The sequence below is a fragment of the Petromyzon marinus genome, assembly GCF_048934315.1.
Source record: "Petromyzon marinus isolate PM22_M1 ecotype Great Lakes invasive population chromosome 73 unlocalized genomic scaffold, UKy_Petmar_22M1.pri1.0 chr73_unloc.3, whole genome shotgun sequence".
Lineage (NCBI taxonomy): Eukaryota > Metazoa > Chordata > Hyperoartia > Petromyzontiformes > Petromyzontidae > Petromyzon > Petromyzon marinus.
In genome coordinates, this window is record NW_027422609.1 from 52,330 (window position 1) to 58,329 (window position 6,000).

General features: G+C 39.4%; 1 protein-coding gene across 1 annotated transcript in view; it reads right to left on the reverse strand.

Moving 5' to 3' along the window:
• The window catches only part of LOC142908138 (chromatin assembly factor 1 subunit B-like), a gene marked incomplete at its 3' end in the record, with an annotated part of 51,592 nt that extends 48,386 nt beyond the window's left edge, over positions 1–3,206 (reverse strand). Inside the window, exon 1 of the mRNA XM_076058403.1 lies at positions 3,014–3,206. The remainder of the gene's footprint in view (positions 1–3,013) is intronic.
• Positions 3,207–6,000: the final 2,794 nt, after the last annotated feature.

A 6,000-nucleotide genomic window follows, 5' to 3' on the forward strand; every position in this document is an offset into this window, starting at 1 on the left:
AGTAGTAGCACTAGTAGTAGTATCACTAGTAGTAGTATCAGTAGTATCACTAGTAGTAGTATCACTAGAAGTAGTAGTATCACTAGTAGTAGTATCACTAGAAGTAGTAGTATCACTAGTAGTAGTATCACTAGTATCACTAGTAGTAGTATCACTAGTAGTAGTAGTATCACTAGTAGTAGTAGTATCACTAGTAGTAGTATCACTAGTAGTAGTATCACTAGTAGTAGTAGTATCACTAGTAGTAGTATCACTAGTAGTAGTAGTATCAGTGGTATCACTAGTAGTAGTATCACTACTAGTAGTAGTATCAGTAGTAGTATCACTAGTAGTAGTATCACTAGTAGTAGTAGTATCACTACTAGTAGTATCACTAGTAGTAGTATCACTAGTAGTAGTATCACTAGTAGTAGTATCACTAGTAGTAGTATCACTAGTAGTAGTAGTATCAGTAGTATCACTAGTAGTAGTATCATCACTAGTAGTAGTATCACTAGTAGTAGTATCACTAGTAGTAGTAGTATCACTAGTAGTAGTATCATCACTAGTAGTAGTATCATCACTAGTAGTAGTATCACTAGTAGTAGTATCACTAGTAGTAGTATCACTAGTAGTAGTAGTATCACTAGTAGTAGTAGTATCACTAGTAGTAGTATCACTAGTAGTATCATCACTAGTAGTAGTATCACTAGTAGTAGTAGTATCACTAGTAGTAGTAGCATCACTAGTAGTAGTATCACTAGTAGTAGTATCACTAGTAGTAGTATCACTAGTAGTAGTAGTATCACTAGTAGTAGTATCACTAGTAGTAGTATCACTAGTAGTAGTATCATCACTAGTAGTAGTATCACTAGTAGTATCACTAGTAGTAGTATCACTAGTAGTAGTAGGATCACTAGTAGTAGTAGTATCACTAGTAGTAGTAGTATCACTAGTAGTAGTAGTATCACTAGTAGTAGTATCAGTAGTAGTATCAGTAGTAGTATCACTAGTAATAGTATCACTAGTAGTAGTAGTATCACTAGTAGTAGTATCACTAGTAGTAGTATCACTAGTAGTATCACTAGTAGTAGTATCACTAGTAGTAGTATCACTAGTAATAGTATCACTAGTAGTAGTAGTATCACTAGTAGTAGTATCACTAGTAGTAGTAGTATCACTAGTAGTAGTATCACTAGTAGTAGTATCAGTAGTAGTAGTATCACTAGTAGTAGTATCACTAGTATCACTAGTAGTAGTAGTATCAGTAGTAGTAGTATCACTAGTAGTAGTAGTATCACTAGTAGTAGTATCACTAGTAGTAGTATCACTAGTAGTAGTATCACTAGTAGTAGTATCACTAGTAGTATCACTAGTAGTAGTATCACTAGTAGTAGTATCACTAGTAGTAGTATCACTAGTAGTATCACTAGTAGTAGTATCACTAGTAGTAGTATAACTAGTAGTAGTATCAGTAGTATCACTAGTAGTAGTATCATCAGTAGTAGTATCACTAGTAGTAGTATCACTAGTAGTAGTATCACTAGTAGCAGTATCACTAGTAGTAGTATCACTAGTAGTAGTATCACTAGTAGTAGTATCACTAGTAGTAGTATCATCAGTAGTAGTATCACTAGTAGTAGTATCACTAGTAATAGTAGTATCACTAGTAGTAGTATCACTAGTAATAGTATCATCACTAGTAGTAGTAGCATCACTAGTAGTAGCATCACTAGTAGTAGCATCACTAGTAGTAGTATCATCAGTAGTAGTATCACTAGTAGTAGTATCATCATCACTAGTAGTAGTATCACTAGTAGTAGTATCATCAGTAGTAGTATCACTAGTAGTAGTATCATCAGTAGTAGTATCACTAGTAGTATCATCATCATCACTAGTAGTAGTATCACTAGTTAATCATCAGTAGTAGTATCATCATCATCAGTAGTAGTATCATCATCAGTAGTAGTAGCATCACTAGTAGTAGTATCACTACTAGTAGTATCATCATCAGTGGTAGTACCACTAGTAGTAGTAGTATCACTAGTAGTAGTATCACCATCAGTAGTAGTATCACTAGTAGTATCATCATCAGTAGTATCACTAGTAGTAGTATCACTAGTGGTATCATCATCAGTAGTAGTAGTATCACTAGTAGTAGTATCATCATCAGTAGCACCATCATCAGCAGTAGCATCATCATCAGTAGTAGTGTCATCATCGGCAGCAGTAGCAACATCATCAGCAGCAACAGCAGTAGCAACATCATCAGCAGCAACATCATCAGCAGCAGCAGTAGCATCATCAGCAGCAGTAGCAACATCATCATCAGCAGTAGCAATATCATCAGCAGCAGCAACATCATAATCATCAGCAGCAGTAGCATCATCAGCAGCAGCAACATCATCATCAGCAGCAGTAGCAACATCATCATCAGCAGCAGTAGCAACATCATAATCATCAGCAGCAGTAGCATCATCAGCAGCAGTAGCATCAGCAGCAGTAGCAACATCATCAGCAGCAGTAGCAACATCATCATCAGCAGCAACATCATCAGCAGCAGTAGCAACATCAGCAGCAACAACATCATCAGCAGTAGCATCAGCAGCAGTAGGAACATCATCAGCAGCAGCAGTAGCAACAGCAGCAGTAGCAACATCAGCAGCAACATCATCATCAGCAGCAACATCAGCAGCAACATCATCATCATCAGCAGTAGCAACATCATAATCATCATCAGCAACATCATCATCAGCAGCAGTAGCAACATCATCAGCAACATCATCATCAGCAGCAACATCATCTGCAGCAGTAGCAACATCATCAGCAGCAGTAGCAACATCATCAGCAGCAGTAGCAACATCATCAGCATTAATAGAATCATCAGCAGCAGCAACATCATCAGCATTAACAGAATCATCAGCAGTAGCAACATTATCATCAGCAGCAGTAGCAACATCATCAGCACGTTACAAATCTGAGGTAAATTTAGGACCCATTTGATTCCAAGCCATATTTTTTTTAAAGGGCTTACCTTTCTGAGTGGTTCGTTAACCGTCTAAACCTTACAAACCTCGCACTATTTAAATCAAACAGTTAATTTATCTATAATTCTGACTTAAGCGACGTTCAAAGTTACGCCTCAGCAGGCGAGCAGAGAAAGCGACTTTCCCGCCACAAACTATTTCGTTTTCCCGCGTTTTATCAACGATGAATGCGCGGTGACGTCGCGACGTAGCGACGGAGTGACGTCACTGGCCGTTGCCTCGGCCGGTGACGTCATGACGTAAAGCCGCGCTTGGGGGGATCCGACCTCCTCACGCGCGAATCGACGTCATCGCGTTCGTTTGTTTTGACTGTACGCGTCGTGACGCCATTACGCAGAGGCGGCGGTCGTGTACGTCACGACGTAACCGGGAATGGGCGTGGTGACGTCCTCCTTCCCGCAACGAGTCGCGACCGTGCGTCGTGACGTCACTCGCAAAGAATCGGCGTGAGGGACGTCAACCACGATGTTGGTGCGTCGTGACGTCATGCGAGATGATCGTGTTGGAGTATCTGCCCTACGTAGCCGGGCGACGTCATTACGTTAACCCGCGAGTGGCGTGACGTCGAGCAAAGATAACGGGTATTGGAAATGGGCTTACGTACCCGGGTGACGTCACCACGTTGTTCGTGCGTCGTGGCGTCACGCGAGAGGATTGAAACGTGCAGCGGAGTGACGTCACCACGCTGTTGTCAACAAAGAGTAAAGAATTTCGATTTAAAGCTTTCGTGACTGCAGGGATTCATATTCTTGGTTCTTTCGGTAAAGTCACCACGTAGCTAGAAAATAATATTATTACCAAATAATATTTTTCTAGAAAACAATATTTTTCTATCTATTATTACAAAATAATATTTTTCTATCAACGTAAAGCAACGTAGATAGAAATATATTATTATATTCTTAGCGCTTTCGGTAAAGTCACGTTGAAAGGGAAACAATAAAATAATAAAATATATGTAAAACAATAAAAAATCTCACGACGTTTCGACCATAACACAAACGGTCGTCATCAGGTGTGTCGGTTTGCATTAATTTATTTATTTTTAAAACGGTGCATTTATTTATTTAAAAAACCGTCAGCGCCACGCACAGTGATTTGGCAATTTATTTAGAAGGACTAGTCCATCTATGTTCTGAAAAGAGGAGGGGGGAGACGAAAATTTAATGTATGCTGTCTGAAAGCCACCGTAAGCGTGAACAATCAATTAAGACCTGAAATTGTTGATCAAATCCTTCCAATGATTGCTAAGCCAGAATCCATCTTCTCGGTTGAAATTGTCTCTGTGTTTGTATATGGTGGATAGCCTCATGAACGAATCTCTCATGGTAGCCAGATGGCTTACAAAGAACCTCTGTCTTGGAGAAGTCAATGTCATGTGAACCTACTGAATTATAACAATGATCAATCAATTAAGACCTGAAATGGTTTATCAAATCCTTCCAACGATTGCTAAGCCAGAATCCATCTTCTCGGTTGAAATTGTCTCTGTGTTTGTATATGGTGGATAGCCTCGTGAACGAATCTCTCGTGGTAGCCAGATGGTTTACAAAGAACCTCTGTCTTGGAGAAGTCAATGTCATGTGAGCCTACTGAATTATAACAATGATCAATCAATTAAGACCTGAAATGGTTTATCAAATCCTTCCAACGATTGCTAAGCCAGAATCCATCTTCTCGGTTGAAATTGTCTCTGTGTTTGTATATGGTGGATAGCCTCATGAACGAATCTCTCATGGTAGCCAGATGGCTTACAAAGAACCTCTGTCTTGGAGAAGTCAATGTCATGTGAGCCTACTGAATTATAACAATGATCAATCAATTAAGACCTGAAATGGTTTATCAAATCCTTCCAACGATTGCTGAGCCCAGAATCCATCTTCTCGGTTGAAATTGTCTCCGTGTTTGTATATGGTGGATAGCCTCATGAACGAATCTCTCATGGTAGCCAGATGGCTTACAAAGAACCTCTGTCTAGGAGAAGTCAATGTCATGTGAGCCTACTGAATTATAACAATGATCAATCAATTAAGACCTGAAATGGTTTATCAAATCCTTCCAATGATTGCTGAGCCCAGAATCCATCTTCTCGGTTGAAATTGTCTCCGTGTTTGTATATGGTGGATAGCCTCATGAACGAATCTCTCATGGTAGCCAGATGGCTTACAAAGAACCTCTGTCTTGGAGAAGTCAATGTCATGTGAGCCTACTGAATTATAACAATGATCAATCAATTAAGACCTGAAATGGTTTATCAAATCCTTCCAATGATTGCTAAACCAGAATCCATCTTCTCGGTTGAAATTGTCTCTGTGCTTGTATAGGGTGGATAGCCTCATGAACGAATCTCTCATGGTAGCCAGATGGCTTACAAAGAACCTCTGTCTTGGAGAAGTCAATGTCATGTGAGCCTACTGAATTATAACAATGCTCAATCAATTAAGACCTGAAATGGTTTATCAAATCCTTCCAATGATTGCTAAGCCAGAATCCATCTTCTCGGTTGAAATTGTCTCTGTGCTTGTATATGTGGATAGCCTCATGAACGAATCTCTCATGGTAGCCAGATGGCTTACAAAGAACCTCTGTCTTGGAAAAGTCAATGTCATGTGAGCCTACTGAATTATAACAATGATCAATCAATTAAGACCTGAAATGGTTTATCAAATCCTTCCAATGATTGCTAAGCCAGAATCCATCTTCTCGGTTGAAATTGTCTCTGTGCTTGTATATGTGGATAGCCTCATGAACGAATCTCTCATGGTAGCCAGATGGCTTACAAAGAACCTCTGTCTTGGAGAAGTCAATGTCATGTGAGCCTACTGAATTATAACAATGATCAATCAATTAAGACCTGAAATTGTTTATCAAATCCTTCCAATGATTGCTAAGCCAGAATCCATATTCTCGGTTGAAATTGTCTCTGTGTTTGTATATGGTGGATAGCTTCATGAACGAATCTCTCATTGGTAGC